The sequence below is a fragment of the Lutra lutra genome, chromosome 7 (assembly GCF_902655055.1).
Source record: "Lutra lutra chromosome 7, mLutLut1.2, whole genome shotgun sequence".
NCBI lineage: Eukaryota > Metazoa > Chordata > Mammalia > Carnivora > Mustelidae > Lutra > Lutra lutra.
Genome location: NC_062284.1, coordinates 14,310,003 through 14,330,677, shown reverse-complemented (window position 1 = coordinate 14,330,677; position 20,675 = coordinate 14,310,003). Strand labels below are relative to the sequence as shown.

The following is a 20,675-nucleotide window of genomic DNA, read 5'->3' as shown; positions in this document are numbered from 1 at the left end:
AAGTCCCTTTGTGAACTCAAGATATCACTGGTGATAGAATTATTTTGTCTTCTCAAATAAAACTTTTCTGAAATACCAATGAGAAAACAGACAATCTGTAAAGACTTGAAACCTTAAGTTTTTATTTTTGGCATGTCTTGGGTCTGCTTACTTTTCCTGTTTGTTTTTTTTTTTTTAATATGTTATGAGCATTACAGAATTGGAAAAAGGATTAACAGCCTAAAAAAAATATAGACTTTATAAATCCACTTAGCCTGAGAATGGCTTTCTGGGGCAACTTGCCTTTCCAAAATAAATTTGCAAACTGCACCCTTATAAAAAAATTGGAATTTGGCGAGGCAAAAGAATTTGGGCCGTATCAGCTTGTCATTCCAAATATAAAAATATTTAGTCTTACTTCGAGATAAATAGCAACAATTGAACTTAAGCCACTAAGAAAAATAAACATACAACTTCTTGAAAATGTATAAATAACTAGATGGTTTAAAAAATGTTATCAGAACTGTCTTTACCGCTAACAAGGTCTAAATGAAACCGTGGCCATGGATAATGTTTGTGTCTTGCGTTGTGACAGGGGCCTGTCCCGTTGGGGAGTAGATGAAGCTTAACATTCACAGGCCTTGGAAGCCATGAGATGGAGAGACTCCGGCTGTCTGCCAAGCAGAACCTGGTAGATCTTTGGCAAGGTGGTTGACAACTCTTACCCTGAGACAATCAGGAAGGCTTGGGGAGAAGGTAAGATTTGAACTGAGTCTTAACTGTCCCTCTCCAGAGGTAACAATTTTCCTTCTTCCCTCCTCTCCACCTTCTCCACAGCACCATGTGCTTAGAGGCGTGAAGGTTGTAACCCATGGACGGTCATGGCAGATGGGGGGATCATAGGAAAAATCAGCTTGACCTCTGAAAGCCCTGAGTTGAGTGTGGTACAGAACTAGTATTGAGGGGATCCTGAGCCCGATAATGATTTCCTGAGGTGACCTTGTTTCCCTCAGGTGACCTGATTAAACACAGAGCTCTGGAGTGAGCCTTGAATTTGAATCTCTTCATTGACACCCATTACCTAAAGCCCTGGGGCCACAAAGAGCATGCTACTCATTGACAGGCATCTTTCACATTTGTAAAATAAGTATGCGAAAATTGGATTATTGTGAGGCTAGGTGATTTTTAATTATAATAATTATTGTTATTATTTTTTTTAGCCTGTAGTCAGCCAAGTACATTGCCTACGTAGGTAGTTTTATTTATGTACTGATATTTACTTTGAGTCTAGTTTCTTAATGAACTCAGTTAAAATAACAGGAGCCACAGACCTATGTCCTATGACACCCTGTTAAATCTAGGACTTTTTTTTTGAGTAAGAAATATATATATATATATATATTTTTAAATCTCAGGAACCTCTATTACCAGAGTTGAGTTGGATAAATCACTTCAAGGAATATCTGGGGTCATTTTGTTTACAGGAAATGGGTTTAAGGGAATGCTTTTAAGGACATATTTCTTTTCAGTGTGATAGAGCTTCTCAGTACTCAGTACCCAGAATTTTCCATATTAAGGTTTATTCTCTCTAAAAGCATTAATAAGTACAGAATTAAACCATAGGGTAATAATTGAAATGGTTCCTATGAAAAATGTGACATTTTTAAAATCCAAATTTCTAATAGTTTCCTGTTGTTTTAAAACTCATAATACTTTTGAGTTTTATAATAATCAAACTGGAATTTTAGTTCTAACCACAAGCAGGAATCATAGTGCACAAAACAAACATTCTGAAAACAGTCTGAGTTATAGTTAGAGTGGCAAAAATTGTGAAAAAATAAAAATCTCCCTTACGTGGCTGTTTTGACATATTTTCTCCTGCTGATAGCACAAATTCAAAAGAATTGACTGCATCTATCTCATCTCTCACAGACAATTGGCTAACTTATCAGAATACCTGCTTGCCTTAGATCTATGGATCCCTAGATTGAGCAAACAAAACTTAATCTAAAATAAGAACCAGGAGTGCCTGAGTAGCTCAATCAGTTAAACGTCTGCCTTCGGCTCAGGTCATGGTCCCAGGGAACTCCGTGTCCCATGCTCTCTGCTCAGTAGGGTGTCTGCTACTCCCCTTCCCTCTTCCTGCCTCCCACTCATGCCCTCTGTCGCTATCTCTCTCCCTCTTTCCCAAATAAATAAATAAAATCTTAAAAAAAACAAAACAAAACAAGAAGAACCAGATTATACTTTATGCCTTCTCCCTTTTTAATATCCACGGTTGTTGTTGCAATAACTGTAGTTATTTTCATTGACACCTTGAGATGGTTCTGGTAACTGGCCCAGTTCCCTGACTTCAAAGCAGAACAGGTGACACAAATTGGGAGGGTCATATTCCCCATTCCCTGAAAGCAGAGTGACTGGCACAGAGCAGGGGTGGGGGGCCATGTGGCCCAAGCAGGACCTGTCAGAATTCTTTCTTGGGATTGGTTTTCCTGCAACTAGCAGAGAATATAGTTCTTCCTTCCTGGGTTGATAAAGACGTGATGTCGTGACTCAGGATGTGCAATGAAGGACTAACCTTGCCTACGGAGAGTTTGGACCATTTGCCCCCAGCTCTAAGGAGGTAATCTCTAAACCCTTGGAAGGTCCTGCCTGATAAGAGTGTCTTTGTTTACCTAGAGGTCTTGAGCCAGACCAGATATCTGATGCTAACCATGTAATTTTTGGTGGAAGGCCTTGAGCCATGTGGTACAGTCCTAGTTCTAGAGGGACTAGAGACTAAGTTATTTACATGAGTGACCAGCCTTTCTACATAGCCAGCTCCTAATAAACTCTGGATGACAAAGTTTGAGTGAGCTTTCCTGGTTGACAGTATTTTGTACATGTTGCCACATATTGTCACTGAGAGTAATATGTTCTTTCTTTTATTATTTTTATTTATTTTATTTTATTTCTTTTCAGTGTTCTAAGATCCATTGTTTATGCACCACACTCAGTGCTCCATGTAATACATGCCCTCCCTAATACCCACCACCAGGCTCACCCAACCCCCACCCCCTTCCCCTCCAAAACCCTCAATTTGTTTCTCAGAGTCCACAGTCTCTCATGGTTTGTCTCCCTCTCTGATTTCCCCCAACTCACTTCCCCTCTCCATCTCCCCGTGTCCTCCATGTCATTCCTTAAGCTCCACAAGTAAGTGAAACTATATGATAATTGACTGTCTCCGCAAGAGTAATATGTTCTATCCCCATCATTCCACTGGAAGAGAACAGTTGGAAGCTCCGTGCCTTAGCATGTGTTGGGTCCTGCCTTCTGTGCCTCTTCCTTTTGCTGATTTTAGTCTATAGCCTTTCTCTGTGGTAAAGCCATAACCACGAGTATAACAACTATTTTCTGTCCTGGGAGTCCTCTATTAATGAATTATTGAAAGTCAGGGTGATCTTGGGAAACCTCTCAGACATTATCCAGGACATCTGTGCTCTCCATTACTGGAGAAAGTTCTCCACTACTGGTGAAAGGCTCAGAGAGAGAAGCAGAGATGAGAAACATGAGAGATGAATGTAAGAGGTGAGAACGAGAGAAAATGGTATTGGGCCTCTGGCTCTAATCCTTGAGACCCTTCGAGGTACCTTGTTCATTTAGTTATTTCTTTGACTCTGTGGATTACCCCAGTATATTTCCAGTAATCCTGTCTCTCTCTTTCTCACTTTCCTGCAAACAGTGTATACCGCATTCCTGGAAGTTTTTAAGTTACTGTATCATTTTCCAATTTCAGTTATATTTAGCTAAAAATAAGTCATTTTCCATCCTTAGAGAAGTGAGTGTGACTCATAGTAAAATCCAAACAAAATAAAGACTTGTAAATATTTTTGGACCTTTCAACAAAGTTACTGAAAAATATACTTATTTCAAGTAAATTAATCTAGAAATGTGGACCTTACTTTGATAGACCTCTTGAACCCCCAAGTTATTTCTGAGCTGCTGTTAGAATAAGAGATTTGAAAACAGGACTTAGGGGGCACCTGAGTGGCTCAGTGGGTTATTTCTCTGCCTTCAGCTCGGGTCATGATCTCAGGGTCCGGGGATCGAGCCCCGCATCAGGCTCTCTGCTCAGCAGGGAACCTGCTTCCCTTCCTCTCTCTCTGCCTGCTGCTCTGCCTACTTGTGATCTCTCTCCTGTGTCAAATGAATAAGTAAAATCTTAAAAAGACAAAAAACAGAACTTAGTATAGTCTTCCAGCTTTACACTTTGTGTGAGAATTTTCTAATGTATAATTTTCTGCCTTTTGAGCTCTCCACATTGCTGTTGTGAAACAAGAGGTAGAGGTCCAGCTCGCAGGGGTCAAAGCTAAACGCTAGTGATGATGCTCAAAAGAGACTATTCTAAATCCAAAGAGACTGTTTTTATAGAAAATGTTACATTCTTCTACTACTAAATCCCAAATATTAGCCCACAGAAGAGCAATTAGTAAGTATGTCATCTATAAAAAGTATGAACATTTAGACATTTATATTGTTACTATTTATCATTCTGTTGATGGAGAATGGACCACATTCATTTCATGCCTAACACCAGTCCAGGAATGATAATTGAATTTCCACAAGTATTATCAGAATTCCTTGAGCTTTTTGGAACCAAAAGGAACTTTCTTAATTTGATAAATCTTTTTACAAACACTTAAAAATCACGTTTGAGGTAAAAGTATCATGAATACTCCCTTCAAAGTGCAGAAAAGGAGAGACAATGAGGTTCCCTATTACTATCTCTAGGTCCTAGATATAACATTATATAAGTAAAAGAAATATGAACCATATTATTAGAATGAAAAAATGATCAGGATTATAGACAGTTTCTTTTTTTTTTTTTTGATAGTGTAAAAGAATTTTGGAAATTTGACCGACACAAGGTCAAATTTTAAATATCAATACATGTAATTAATTGTGTGGTTAAATACCAGCCTAACTGATCAGAAAATGTAATCTTCCAAGGATTCCATACCCAATACCCACCAGATATTGAAGAATAAATCTAAGAAAAGAAATAGGTGATCTGAATGGAGATTATGATACAATAGTATTGAAAAGACACAAAAAAGGAGTTATATAAATGGAGATATAGTACATAGATGAGAAGACTTATTTTCCTAAAGAGATCAATTATCCTAAAACTAATCTAAAATTTTCATTAAAATCTCAACTTTTTCTTTTTCTTTTTTTTTTTTTTTTCTTTTTCCCACAGAGCTAGTCAGTTCATATGGAACTAGTTCATGCATCTTAAAGAGTCAGGGCCCAAAATAGCTCAGGTGCTTTTGAAGAGAAAGAATAATAAGCAGCACACACCCATTTATGGATGCAATTATTTTAAGGCTATCATCCTCAAAACACTGTTCTGGTGGTAGGCTAGAGATGCCTGAAACAGACCCTCATAGACATGGGGAGGGGATAAGAGGTGGTATTACACACCAGTGGGAGAGAGAACAGGCTTGCTTTTGAAAGGAAACATATATAGATATACAAAAATAAACATCAGATCTTAAAATCAGGAAACAAAGCTTTAAAATTCTTTTTTCTTTTAAAGATTTTATTTATTTGACAGTGGGAGAGAGAGAGTACAAGCAAGGGGAGCGGCACGGAGAGGGAGAAGGAGGCTCCCTGCTCAGCAGGGAGCCGGATGCCGGACTTGATCCCAGGACCCTGGGATCATGGACTGAGCCAAAGGCAAATGCTTAAGTGACTGAGCCCCCTGGGGGCCCTGAAATTCTTAAACAAAAATGAAAGAGAATATATTTATGATGTCATGAGAGGAAATAATTTTTTAAATATGAAAAGTGTAATCCCGAAAAAGATGAATGAATTTGATTAAATTAAAATTATTCTGTGAAAACTCTTCTCTTTGTTTACAGACATCCCATAATATTTTTAACAACTACATTCTAAGATTATAGATTTTAATACTTCTAATTCCTATTAAGGACATATTAAAAAAGTCTTCAAAATTAATCAAAGATAAGTAGCCCTTGGAAAAATGAGCAAAGGATATGAACATCAATCTGAAACAGGAAACCTGAATCAACAAGAAATATTTGGAAAAAAATGAACCCCTTCCCCTTGCTCTGTGATGATGGGGATGCGGATTAAAATGACAATGACAGGGGTGCTGGGGTGGTTTAATCCTTAGGCATGTGTCCTGGCTGGGGTCATGATCCCAGGGTCCTGGGATTGAGCCCCTCATCAGGCTCCCTGCTTGGTGGTGGGGGGGGGGGGCGTTCCCTCTCTCAATGTGTCTCTCTCTGTTAAATAAATAAAGTAAATAAAATCTTAAAAAAAAAAGAATCTGGTAACACCAAATATTAGAGAAAACATGAGGAAAGGGGAGTTTTCATATACTGTTGCAGGGGCTGTAGATTAGAACAATCACTGTGGAGAATAATTTTATAATATGTATTGAAGCAGCAGAATCTCATTCACGATGACGAGCAATTCCACATCCTGGTGTATTACGTTACAAAAAATGACACCCTGTACCTCATAGCTTATGACATTGAATGATAACTGGAAACAACCTTGAATGTCTGCTAACAGATGAATTCATGAACACAGTTTATTCCTACAAGGAATACTATATAGCAGTTAAGATTAATGAAGTAAAAAAAAAAAGTAAAAAAAAATAGATTAATGAAGTACCTATCTCAGTAGTTCATTCATTGATGATCTCCTCCATTCTTCCACCACTGGCCTCCTTCTGTGGGGATTTTTTTTCTTATTTGTGGTTCCCTCTCTCTGGAACATTCTTTTCCCACAGATACCCTTCTGTGTCATTCCTGTGCTTTACCTGGTTTTCTGCTCTCATCTTATCTCCTTGGGAAGACCCTGGAGTGGACACAGTATAAACCATCCCACCTCCTCGACCTGGACAATTCGTTGACCTCCTGTATTTGCCCCCTGGTGGCTTCTGTTCTGCCCTACAAAGACAGATTCTGTTTCTGGGAAGTGGGTAAGTATTTGTCGAAACAATACGTAGATATCAGCATACATTTAGATGTTTACAGGCCCTGTCACGAGATTTAAGGGCTCCCTCACATTCCTGTTTTCCCGTGGAAACAGACTGGGCCGATCTACCTTCCTACTGCAAACCCTTTCCCAGAACTACGGGATGAGCGGAAACATGAGGGACAAGAGGCAGCATGTGAAACCCTCCAGCCTCCTCACCCCCTTGCACGCTTGCTTTCCTGGGATCTTCCACGAGGTGCTCTGCACGTAGTCCAGGGACCCACCCAGGAATAAGACTGTGTCCAGTGGGGCAGAGCTGGCTGTGTCCTCTGAGAACGCAAGGAAGCACGAGCAAGAGAAAAACGCCTGGGCTCAGATCCCAGTGAACTCGTCTGCTTCTCCTTGAACTTTTTGCAATATCATCTATGCTGGAAATGATCATTTAAAGCCACAGTCTAGCATAATGTTTACATCCCGAGGGTTGGAACTGGAGTCATTAAGTCTTTCAAACAACAAGGTAATGTTCAGCTACTGCTCCTGGAGGAGGGGGCGTCATTTAGCACACTGCAGGGTGCTGATGCGAACTTGCATCCTGGGAACCTGAAAGCCTTGGTACCTCTCTTTGACCTAGGGTTCACCTTGTCTTCTGTGGAGTAGCCTGGGAATGTGATCTCCTCGTTTTCTTAAGTTACATAGCTAAGTGTGCTTTGAATTACTTGTGTTAGTGGAAAGATAAGGTAGACCCGGGTATGGGTTGTAGCCATATTATTTGCTAGCCACGTTACCTTGGGCAAGCTGTTTCTTGATCGTCCTTCCCTTTCTTCACCTGAGTGGTGGAGTTATAAAACATCTCCTACCTCTGGGTTTTGGGGATTGATGCATTGAAATCGTAGATGTAAGGCACAATGCCGGTCTAACTTGGACAGGCAAAAAATCATACTTTCTGGCATAGCTTGCATCCTACCTCTCTCTGTGGACATATTAATTCTCCTTCGTACAAATCCCAGGTGATTACATTGAAATGAATATTCTCTCCCACAAGCCCAGAGCTGTGAGGATTTTATTTTCCCCCAGTTGGCTGAATGAGGTAGAGGGCAAAGAAAAGTAGGTGATGTTAATAAGCGATACCACTCATGTCTTCATGGTGATCTCCTTGTAACCAGATAACTTCCTTCTAGCTGCATGTGTCAGCTGAATTTACCGAGTCCTCTAGAGAAGAAGGGGGATTGAAATGAGATGGGAAGAAAGCCTGTATCTAGATATTGAATATCCTGGCCTGGGAGAGACTTAAACAAAAATTAAAAACTTAAGTCTTCAGTTTTTTTTTAAGATTTTATTTATTTATTCGACAGACAGAGATCACTAGTAGGCAGAGAGTCAGGCAGAGAGAGGAGGGGGAAGCAGCCTCCCTGCTGAGCAGAGAGCCCGATGTGGGGCTCAATCCCAGGACCCTGGGATCATGACCTGAGCTGAAGGCAGAGGCTTTAACCCACTGAGCCACCCAGGCGCCCCAGGAAGATATAAGTCTTCATTTTGAGGGATTGTACCATAGCTGATATTCCGAGTCATACTGATAGACCTCAATTAAACATCAACCAGTTTAGAAAACCCCTTATCTGGGGCACCTGGGTGGCTCAGTGGGTTAAGCCTCTGCCTTCAGCTCAGGTCATGATCTCAGGTTCCTGGGATCGAGCCCCGCATCGGGCTCTCTGCTCAGCAGGGAGCCTGCTTCCTCCTCTCTCTCTCTCTGCCTGCCTCTCTGCCTACTTGTGATCTCTGTCAAATAAATAAATGAAATCTTAAAAAAAATTTAAAAAAAGAAAGAAAACCTCTTATCTGACGTGATTGCCTAACAACTAAATGAAAGAAAGCAGATGAAGATCACTTTATTTTGATGAAAACACCCACACTAATTAAAGATTAATTTAAAGTAAAGAGGAGTGAGTCTTAACCCCCTTCTCTATTCTTCAAAGCCTCTGTGAATGCCCACGAATTAAGCAATTTTAACAACACACTGATTTTTAAAACATTCTCGATGGGTACTTGGGTAGAGCTATAGCTTGGTAAACAGGTTGCTTCGCTTGTTTAATGCCCCGATCTACTCCTGGTGACTTCCTTCTCTTGTCCTTCTAACAACTTGCTCTAGTCCATTTTCATCCTTATATGTGCAGGATGTCCTCCTCTGTCTTCAGTTAATTCGTGTTGAAACTGAACCTTTTCAAGGTAGTTTTGTTAATCATCATTCCTGAACATACCTCTTCTAACCTTTATATAATCTTGGGCTAGAACAGTGATTCTCTAGCAAAATAACTGGGGGTTATTTTGTTCCCCACCCAGGGGACATTTGGTAATATCTGAGGCCAGTTCTGGCTGTCCCAACTGGGTGAGAGCCATGCTAATGGCATCGATTGAGGGAGACCGGGGAACATACCGCAAAGCACAGGACTGCCCCCCACAACAAAGACTTAGCCAGCTTAAAATGTGAAAAGCCCGGAGGTTGAGAAACTCTGAGGTAGGGTTACTATAAGCTTTTTCCATTAAAGCTGGACGTTCTGGGGAGTGAAAGATGGTGCCTTTAACAATGATGCTTGGATAGCTGGTCTGACTTGGGACTTAGAGTTGCTGGTATATGGGATCTGTGGTCCCCTGTCTTGAATTTGTTTTCTTTTGGATTGATGAGGCATTGTTGGTAAGTATCGTTTTTGTTTTTTTTTTTTTTTTTAAGATTTTATTTATTTTGTCAGAGAGAGAGGGAGAGAGAGCGAGCACAGGCAGACAGAATGGCAGGCAGAGGCAGAGGGAGAAGCAGGCTCCCTGCCAAGCAAGGAGCCCGATGTGGGACTCGATCCCAGGACGCTGGGATCATGACCTGAGCCGAAGGCAGCTGCCTAACCAACTGAGCCACCCAGGCGTCCCGGTAAGTATCGTTTTAATTTGCTTTCTTGACTTGCTGTTAGACCTTTTTTTAACCAGTTCAACTCCTAGCTACCCAAAGACAGGAGTAGGAGCTTCAACCTCTGTATCTTTCCTTTCTCCTTCTAGGACTTTCTCCAGAATACCTACTTGATAAACCTTCTCGACTGACTGTGCTTATTTGTAATCTCTGCTCACAACTGGGTCCTTGACAAAACCTACTATAAACTTCTCAACTATCAATTATACATAAAAAATGTGGGTGAAATGATGGAGAAGAATTCAAAAACAAATAGCATTGCTCATAATGAAGAGAAGATTCTACCTTCTACAATATGTAATTTGATGAAATATGCTAAGCAAGGTACAATCCCTATAATTGGTACACATTTAAATTACTCATGTTTACTGTAAATGTTTTCATTGTAAAAAATGTGCTTCTATTGAATTAGATAAAATTTTATTATTGAAAGCATGGTTAAACAATTAAAATGAACAAAGATATATGAAGTTCCCCAAATCTTGATCAGGATCGAGTAGATATATAATAAATATTAGTTCTGTTTGCCTCCCATTACAGATAACACCTAATTTTAAGCCATCTAAATTGTCTTATAAGTTTTTAAAGTATCGATTCTAGGGGATTTTTGAAGTTAGTGAGATGGTTAAAATTGGTTGGCATAGGGACACCTGAGTGGCTCAGTCAGTTAAACATCTGCCTTCAGCTCAGGTCATGATCTTGGGGTTCTGGGATTGAGCTCCTGCATTGGGCTCCCTGCTCAGTTGCTTGTCCCTTTCCCTCTGCCTTCCCCTACCCCCACCTGTGCACATGCACTCTCTCTTTCTCTCAAAAAAAAAAAAAAAAAAGTAGATAAAATATTTTTTAAAGTGATTGGCATGATAGTTTGTGGGGCTCTGTAACAAAGCATCACAGGCTGGGTGGCTTAAAAGACAGAAAGTTAGAGTCTCACAGCTCTGGAGGCTGGAAGTCCAAAATCAAGGTGTTGGCAGCTCTCACTCCTTGTGAGGGCCATGAGGAAGACTCTGTCTCAGGCCCCTCTCTGTGGCCATTGGAAGACATCTTCTTCCCTCTATATGTATCTGTCTGATTTCCCTTCTGTATAAGGACATCAGTCATATTAGATTAGGGCCCCCATCCTGAAGAACTCATTTTAACTTGATTATCTCTGTAAAGACCCTGTCCCCAAATAAGGTCCTTTTTTCAGATGTACCTCAACATATTCATTTAGGGGGTACACTTCTACCCATCACAGCTGATAAAGAAATGCCAAAAAAGGGGCGCCTGGGTGGCTCAGTGGGTTAAGCCGCTGCCTTCAGCTCAGGTCATGATCCCAGGGTTCTGGGATCGAGCCCCGCATCGGGATCTCTGCTCAGCAGGGAGCCTGCTTCCCTTCCTCTCTCTGCCTGCCTCTCTGCCTACTTGTGATCTCTGTCTGTCAAATAAATAAGTAAAATCTTAAAAAAAAAAAAAAAGAAATGCCAATAAAGAGATTAGGGGTTACATTTAAATTTTATACAAAGAATAATTTTATAGTACCTTACTATAAAGAGAAAATTGTGGAGTCCCTACAGGCTGGAAATATGAGTGATAATCTTCAAGTTGTTGTGGGCCACCGGAAAATACATTATAGCAGTTTATCCTTTAAGATACGGAAAAGAACTTTCCTGAGGAAATCACATAGATAAAAATGTGAACACCTTTCTTCTGAGCATCTCAAAATACTTTGCCTGTCTTTTAATTTTTTTTTTTTTCACCTTCAAAATCTCTTGGGTGGGATATGGGACATCCCACAGGTGAGAAAACAGGTGAATGGAAATTCGATCATTTAGTTTCACATTATCTTCCCTTTCTAAACGCAGAAGTAAATTTGTTCTCTGCATTTGCCTTATTGGAGGTATGTCTGCTTGACTAGTTAGAGCATGAAAAAGATTAAGGGATTCCAGGACTGTTGATCTTTAAATGGATTGTATTCATGAAATAATCAGGGTGGGGGCAGGTCTGGAGTGCAGCCCAGGGATCTACCAGGATGGGATCTGAGCCAGGTGGGAGCCTTGGCATTCTCTGAGCGGGGATAGCCCCTGTCTGCCCATTACATCAGGCGAGGAAGAGAAAATTTAAAGATATATGCCTACCTTTATATAAACTTATGTCTATTATATATAATGCATATATGCATTACATATATGTAATATTTAAATTTCTCTTCCTAGCCTGATGTAGATACATACGATATGTTCTAGGAATATATTGTGTAGCTATATTATAAAATGTGTATAATATTCTGTATCCCTCTGTCTGACAAGAATAGTGGACAGGGACCTGCCCCCCCTCCCCCCCCACCCCTCTCCCATCCTACAACTCCGCTTGCTAGTGAACTTTAGGCAAGCGCCTTTGCTTCCTGGACACCTGTTTTCTCAGCTGTAAGATCAGAATATCAGCTTGCATGCCCGGCCAGGTCTCCTACAACATCACAATCTGAAGCGGGAGGGAGATTGTCCCAAGTATTAAAAGCAATTCTCCCGCGGCCAACCCACGTGCTGAATGGACCCTTAAAGCCGAGTAATTGGGTAACCTCGTCCCAGCCCTGTCGCTTACCAAGCCTGGTTGGGGGTGGGGACGCCTGAGTATTTCCGGGACAAAATGAAGAGTTCTCCAAGACGCCTAGCGCTGACCTCCTGGCCTTGCCCACCATCCTCTCCTCCTGGTACCCCTTCCCCGGACCCCCATCCTGGGACGCTCATCAGCTCCGCGGAGTGCTGGCCGCAGCGGCCGCGGGGTCGACGCTGTGAACTCTTCAGATCGGAGAGGAAAAACCTCGGCACCCGGGGTTTGCCTTTTCCCGACAGTTTCAGCGATTGTCAAATGCAGGGGAGTTACAAGGCGCGGGGTCCAGGACTGGGCTATCTACACAGAGGCCCCTTTATCGGCCTCACTCCCTTACCGCGGGGCGGCCTCCGCAAGTTATCAGAGTGTCATTAACGGGGACAGCTGCTGGTAAACAAGGCGGATGTCGACACCAGCGCCGCAGTCCCCAGGAATTTAACTTGAATCTGCCCCTTTGCTTAAAGGAGCACCACTCTCCTTCTCTGGGTTGCGGGCATCATTAATTCATCCCCGTCAACGTTCCGATGGAAGGCTGGCATTGACTCGGGGAAACCCGCTGGGATCGGAAATTAATAAGGTGCTAGGGACATTCACCTTAGGTCAATTCGAGGGGACACGGAGAGAAAGAGAAGTTGCTCCGGAGTTCCCCTGCTTAGCTGGAAACCGATCCTACATATTTATAAAGGTGAAACTGGAGGGCGGCCAAGCGCCTGCATTGAAGTGATTAACAAATGTTTCTCTTTAAGTGGACACCTCTTGTTCTAAATATATTTGACAAGAATGCAAAGAGTCATCTGGAGGGCACCGAGGGCACAGCTCGGGCCTTCTCTGGCGCGGCCGGCGGGGATCGCAGGCCCGGCCCGGCCCGCGCCGCTCCCCGCTCGGTGCCAGCCGAGTTCACGTCGCCGGTGGGCAGGCTGCCAGCGCCGGCGGCTCCCCGCTGTTTAACGACAATGGATTTACTGCTTCTCTGCATATTGGTGTTATTTTGTATAAACAAGGTTAACAGTCCTTTTAAATTAAATGCACCACCTGGTGACTGAATGGGTGACCTTGCCAGCTCTTTTCACCTGGCTCGGAGAAGCCCAGGATCCCGCTCGCATTTCTACCTGTAGCTCGGGATTGGAATCGCCCTCTCTTCTTATTTAAAGAGGGGGAGCTGTCCTCCCCCTCGCGCTTTGACCCTGCCGCGGATGACCCGCGCGCCGGGAGGTACAGGTGCGCGCGGCAGGTGAGCCCCGCGCGACCACCTTGCGCGGTGAGCAGGTCGGCTGCAGGCGGTGCCGGGGGTATGCGGGGTGGCCGCCCGCCCGGGAGCTCCCGGACCGCCCCGGTCGGGCGGTCGGTGTCCCAGGAGAGTGACAGCCGGCCCTGTGGGCCCTGCCAAGACTGCCTTCAAAATAAAGATCTCCAGAGGGGGCAACACCGTGAAAAAGGTTCTTTGTGTTTCACTCTAGCGTGGTATTGATCTAATATAGGCCTCGGCACTTTCCCCATCCTCCAGGAATTTGAACACCTGGAAAAATTCTCCCGGCTTTACATGTGAGGAAATTTAATGGTGTAAACAAACTCAGCAGGAAGCCCCCTTTGATATGGGAAGGCGGTGGTGCCTAGCTAAACGGCTTGAAAGACTTTGCCTGGGAACGTCCACTGCGATGTTGAAGAATGACTCGGAACTGTGTAGGAAAATGCAGACAGGGAGCACTGCTTTAGATGCATCTAGAAACTTCGTCCAGAAATTTCAAGCAGGAGACACTTAGGTTACTCATTGAATGAAAGGCATCTCCTCCTCACTCCCTCCTTATCATTTGCCAAGCCCCCTACCCCCCTCCCCAAATAGGGCCGGGATTAGTCGGAAGTAATTGCCTTCCATTTTAGCCTAAATTCTAGACCGGTCCGGCAGCCCCATTGCTATGCAAAGAAGGAAATCAGATCCGGAGAGGTGCGGTGACTTCCCCAGGGTCACCTGATCCAGAAGCCAGGCCCCAGGCCTGTAAGTCCAATGCAGTTTTTCCTGTGTTCCCACGGAGTCCCCGCTCTGCCTACCCAGAATGTGCAGTGTGAGCCAGAGCCCTTGGAAATTTGTTTTTTTTCTTAGCAGCATAAAAGTCACTGGTTACATAGCTTCTGCATAAGTTCTTAGAAGTCCAAATTCCAATAATGGAAATGTCTCTCTAATTAGGCAGAGTAAAGTAATTCCAGTAAGTGATACAATTTTCATTGCTAGAATTCTAACATTTTTATATACATTTTATTAAAAAGAAGTTTGAATACAGATTTTTAAATACATTTTAGTGAGTGAGGTAAAATGTGTCCCCTCTTCCAAAATTTCCCTAAAGAGTACATTAAATGTGTGTGTGGTGGGGGGTAGGGGATTAATATTAACAATATTAATTTTTATTATATTATTATACATTAATAAAATCCATTGTCCATAGTCACAAAGAGTATTTCTCAGTAAGTCTGTTTCTAGTGGCATGAAACATTTAGTGTGGACATACAGGGTGCTAGGTTTTGGGGGCACAGAAATGAACAAGGCACCATCGGGAGCTGGATTAGTTATGGAAAGTCGGAGGGATTGCATGTATGTATAAGAAACCTCTGTGGGTAGGGTGTGGGGTCCCAGAGCTGAAAGCTCCTAACTCTGGGCATCCGAGCAAACTTCACAGAGCTAGAAGTGCTCTACCCTGGGCAATTTCATGTGTGTTATTGTGAAACAAGTCGGAATAGGAAGATATTTACCTTTTAGTGATTATCTGTCGTGATTGCTGCTTGCCAGCCCTTCTCCTTGCTACTCAGCCTAATCCTCCTAACACCCCAGGAACTGTTATCGACTCCACTTTACATGGGGGGAAAGTGAGGTGTGGAGAAATTCAGTCATTTGGCCAATGTTTCACGACAGAGAAATGCAGACCCAAGCATGAGCCCATGCTCTTACGCTGGATGATTCCATGGGCATTGTATGCACAGAGCTGTGTATTACTTTCTTCCTTTCAAACAATCTATTTTCCAGGAACTAGTTATCACAATGGAACACATAACTTAAAAGTTACTCATTGCCAGACACTACTGTGAACTTTTTCTACAAGCCTCTCATTATCTTCTTACCCCCAAGCCCTGTAAAATAAGTATTTCCTCACTTCACAGTTAAGGAAACTGGGCCATTTATCATCATCATGGTCAGCAGCAACATCTATGTCTTCCTCATCACATTCAATAAACTTATCGCGGGGCGCCTGGGTGGCTCCGTGGGTTAAAACCTCTGCCTTCAGCTCAGGTCATGATCCCAGGGTCCTGGGATCGAGCCCCACATCAGGCTCTCTGCTCAGCGGGGAGCCTGCTTCCTCCTCTCTCTCTCTGCCTGCCTCTCTGCCTACTTGTGATCTCTCTCTCTGTCAAATAAATAAATAAAATCTTAAAATAAATAAATAAATAAATGTACACAACTAAATCCACGGAGTATTTAGAATTATTGGATTTTGGGGGACAGGAAAAAACCCTTGACTATTCTTCTCCACTGTAAGACCAAATTCCCAGACTTTTCACCTAGAAGTATAAGGCACAGAGACTGTCATGGTAAACACCCAGGAAACAAGACAGGCCCATGAAGACATGGGCGTCTTTACAGTAGAAGGGGGCTTTGCAGAGATATTAGAGCAAAAACCACAAGAGAGAATGACAGTTGAGAACTGGGGTTGTCAGGTATATAAGAGGTAATTTCTAGTTAATCCTAATGTAGCCCTTCTTTAGGGCAAATAGATCTCTGTTACATTGTAGAAGCTGCTCTCAGAATATGAAGCTAATTACTTCACGATAAAGTATTTTTTCATAGATTACTCACCACTGTGACCTCCATCCTCCACATTGTTCTACTGATACAAATATGGCCCTCTTATTCCCCTCACCCCCACCCCCTAGCAAATCTACCTTGAGTCAGAAGAGCTTACCACTTCTCTGAATGTCAGACCATGTCAGGAAAGGAAGAAGTGTTGTATGGTTAGTGTTTGGTTTTGTTTCAGTCCATATAAGGCAGATCTACTGATTTTTCCAATCACACAAAAAAATATTATATATTAATAAAGAAAATTGGGAGAACTATAAAGAAAAAAAGAGAAACTCATTGAAAATTCTATGGCTGAAAATACTTTGGCATTTTTCTCTTCCGGCCTTTTTTCACATAAAATCTGTGAGGAAAAACTAAGACCACTGTCATGTGTTTTGTTGATGCTACTTTTTTACTTCATAAACAAGTTTCATTATCAAATATTCGTCAAAATTTGTATTTTCAATGATTATATAACATTCATTGTAAGGATTTATTATAGTTTTCATAATACGGGTTAATAATTCCTCCCTTTCTAAGTATGTAGGTTATTTCTAATTGTTGCTCTTAGAAATAATCTTGTGCATATATTTTGGCTGCCTATACAATTTTCCCTGGCTTACATGGATTGTTTAGAAATGAAGCTATTAGATAAAAAATCGTGCACTTTTGCTGTATCATCAGGAATATGAACATGCCTAACACACAAGTGACTTTGGGGGGATAGGATAAGATTCAGAAGTTGAAGGGTACATAAATTTTAATGCTATATTTGGTAACTTCTGCAAAAAAATTTAAAAAAATGTGTGTGTGTGTGTGTGTGTGTGTGTGTGTATGCATATTTTTTCCCTAAACTTGAAAATTACGCTGGACTGCCTTCTGTATTCCAATCTGAGACTTCCTTTGTATCATATGTTGCTTCCTTTAAGGTTGGATTTCTGCCTTTTGGATGTTAACAAGGGGGAAAAAAGAAAACATAGTGGAGACACTAGAGCTTAACATAACCCACCATAGTTTGGAATTTCTCTAAGGGAATTTAGAAATTCTAGTTTGTCAAGTATCTCGTCCCTTTTGTTTTTTTCAAGAACACAGTCTTGTGTTCTAATTTTTCAGGAACAGCAGAAGGTTGCTATTAAAAGCCAACAAACAAACACACACACAAACAACAACAACAACAAAAAACCAACTTTCACCAGAATTTATAAACTCTGGAGGAGTAAGCTATTAAGTAGTACATTTATGGCCCCAAAGAGACATTAAGAATTTCTAAGGCATCTAACTCTGTCTTGCTTCATGGCTAAATGAATTTGTAGTGCAACTTTAAATGGAAGTTATGTCTGACCGTGTTCTATATGACTTCTTTCAGGTTGGGAGAAAATGGAACTATTATTTGTTGTCTGAGCTCCTGGATCACCCACTACCACTTGCTTATCTCTACTGGGCTCAAGCTTTTCCTGTGGCATGCCCCCCTGTTCATCTACCTCTCTGCCTCGCCCATGGTTTGCTGGATGCTCCTGGTGAGCCTGGTATCCCAAAGGATGTTCGTATCCGCTGTGGTTGGGTGCTCTCAGCTTTCTGCTTGGCCTTGGGCAAAGCCACGGTACACTCCAACTCTTCAGCTCTGGCCGCAATGCCTTGAGCTTGAATACAAATAACCTTGGAGTGGGAAGCTTTTCTACTCAACCTCGGACATAGCTGAACAGATTTTGCTTTAGTGAAATGAAGTGGAGCCTGAATTTATCTGGAAATGTGTGGAATCAGCAGAGAGCAGTAAACACAAGTCTAGGGAAGTGGGAAACCATTGTGAATGATTTCGTGTTTTTCACTCCCAGTGGGCATTTGGGCATTATTGTAAAGAACCATGTTTTCAAACCTGCCAATAACAGAACAGATCTTTATTCATTGTGGATGAGGCTTCCACTGGGAGAGTTGAAGCTCTCGTTCCTTTTTCGTCAACTAGAGAAGCTCTTCAGAGTTCCAAGCTTCTGTTTTCTGACTCCCACGCCATAAAGGGAGATGTTAGATATATTTCCCATAGGATAACCTCAGGGCTTTCTGGGGGAAGTCGGACAGTTTCTATGGTGGCATAGAATGACAGTTCACCAGAGAAACAATTCCAAGGAAAGGGCAAATATATGCATTCTGTCCATTTGTCTTTCCTCTGTGTGTATTGTTGCAAACAATAGAATCGACTCAAGTAAGTTTAGGCAGAAAAGGGATTTAATAAGAGAAATGGGTAGCTCGTAGAATCACTGAGGTGGGGGGCAGATTGTTGTAGAAACAGACTTGAGGCTAAGTTTCCAGAAACATATCCCACATCAGATCACAAAACCACAGCATGAGTAGACCTTTGTCATTGCTCCTTCATGAGCTGAAGACTCCCAAACTTTTGCAGCTCTGCTGGGGCCTCCGGTGACGGGTGCTAATCTTGCAGTGGGAACTCAATGTTGCAACCCAAGACTGGAGGCTTATGTTGCCACACATACCCAGAAAATGGAAGCTCCACCAGGACTTCGAAACAAATGCCCCTAGCCATGTGTCTCATGCAGGCAGCACCATGGGAGATGCAAGGGGAGCTGGGGATTCTGGTGCTGATTTCAACCCTGGGGTTTGGGGGCATAGCTGTATAGATCCCCTGGGTTTATGTTCCAGCATTCACATTTATTCAGCAGGACAGTGCCTTCCAAGTTCTAGATAGGAGCCTGCAGCAAAGTGGTTGACTGTCTGGGCTTCAGAATCAGTCAGACATAGGTTTGAATTTAGGCCCAACCTGCTGCTCTCATAGTGACTGTAAGAAGTCACTTGCCCTCTCTTTCTCCTCTGTGCGTCAACTTCCTTATCTGCAAAAGACACTGACTATCATGTATCTTAGAGGTATGTGATAAAAGTTTAAATGAACATCTACATCAAACCCTTTGTACAGTTTTTTTTTTTTTTAAGGTTTTATTTATTTGACAGAGATCACAAGCAGGCAGAAAGGCAGGCAGAGAGAGAGAGAGGAGGAAGCAGGCTCTCTGCTGAGCAGAGAGCCCGATGCGGAGCAATCCCAGGACCCTGGGATCATGACCCGAGCTGAAGGCAGAGGCTTTAACCCTCTGAGCCACCCAGGCGCCCCTGAATAGTTTTTTATAACGCCGTGAACATTCACGATCTGGTGGTTGTCATTCCAATTATTAGTAATGGAATATAGGTATATGGTTTGGGAAGGGGGAGAAACCCTTATTGCCAAAGATCATATGTTAATAATAATAATAATAACAACAACAACAATAATCTCACTAGTAACAGACCAGCCTCTTCCCAAGCCACCCAAGTTCATTTTAACGTTTCTTGTAAGATATTCCAGTTCATACAAGGAATTATATGGCTGAACAATGGGAAAATGTGAAGTCAGATGCTTCCTCAACTGTTTCCAAAATAAACAGTTACAGGAAGCTCACTCCCCTCTGCTTAAAGCTTGGGAGGGGGGATCATGGAGGAGGCTCTGTTACTCTGAGTTCTCTACGGGAGATGTGGGAGCAGATCAATCCGTGGCCAAGTGTTTTAGCTGCACGTTTATTGTGTTTGACAGCGATGACAATGTAGTACGCACTGAATAAAATGACGGATGCACCCATCTCTCCCTCTCACACTGCTTCTATGTTCCTTTTGAACCTCCTGAGTGAAAGCTAGTCATACAAAAAGCATGCAGGGTGGGAGTTGAGATCTGCCGCGGCCACAATTACCCAGGAATTCCAGATTTCCAGAGTCGCAGAGGGGAACCTCACTAGCCAGAGGAGAAAGAATACAAAAGACTGCGTGTTCAGTAGTTAAGAGTCAGATCAACTGGGAAAGGCCTGCCTGGCCACAGAATTACATTTCTTGTTCATCAAGCCTTGTCTCCTTCCCATGGTGTGAGCAGCCGAAGGACAAAGAAACAAGAGATATCTACGTTTACTGTAAACTTACATAATACAAGGTAAAACTATTTTTTGATGCTTCTACTCCACTGTTCAAAATCCTACTTAGACGCCATCTCGTTCCCCCTTGCGGCCGATACCCAGATGTTTCCACTTGAGATTAGGGCAGGCAGCATCCAGATGTTTTGAGGGGGCGGAGGAAGTTCTTTCGTTTGTGGCAAATTTGAGAGGTGAAGATTCATTGACTCATGTCATAGTAATCTTCCTACCCCCGGAATTTGGAGCTGGGCTGCTTGCCCACTTTCCTAGTTCTGTGTGGGGTCATCTCACTGGGATGGGACAGTGGGGGAACCTACAGGGCCGGGATTGTGTGGGCTCCCAAAATATCTACCACAGTTTGGATTCGCCCTAGGCAACTCCTTCTGTTCTTTTATTTATTTACTTA

At 42.4% G+C, this 20,675-nt stretch overlaps 1 long non-coding RNA gene across 1 annotated transcript; it reads left to right on the top strand.

The window, feature by feature from the left end:
- The first annotated feature begins 518 nt into the window (after window positions 1-518).
- LOC125105533 (uncharacterized) lies at window positions 519-19,312 on the top strand. The gene is made up of 5 exons (XR_007128929.1): window positions 519-735; window positions 6,782-6,973; window positions 7,084-7,486; window positions 10,012-10,246; window positions 17,698-19,312. It is a non-coding gene; the product is annotated as an uncharacterized LOC125105533 (long non-coding RNA).
- Window positions 19,313-20,675: the final 1,363 nt, after the last annotated feature.